Here is a 335-nt window from a genome sequence, read left to right on the forward strand (position 1 = left end):
ATAAAAGAATTATATTTTTAAACATTATGTTAAGCAATTAAGATAAGACATAAATATATAGAGGTAAATAAATTGCCTTTGACTTTAATTATCACTATTTTTTTAAAGGATGAAAAGCATAAAAAGATCTTTCTTAAGCAAAATAAATGTGTTCATGTTTCAATTCCAAACACAATTTTTATGACTTTTTTTTTTTTTCAATTCGCTAACATTACCAGAAAGTGTTATTATTCAAGCACTTTGTTCACAAAACCCAAAATTAAATCAATTGATGATGGATAAGCTATATATAGCAGAGTCAGCAACACCCGGCATCACTTTTTGTTTATAGCAAG

This window comes from Arachis ipaensis, chromosome B01 (assembly GCF_000816755.2).
Source record: "Arachis ipaensis cultivar K30076 chromosome B01, Araip1.1, whole genome shotgun sequence".
Lineage (NCBI taxonomy): Eukaryota > Viridiplantae > Streptophyta > Magnoliopsida > Fabales > Fabaceae > Arachis > Arachis ipaensis.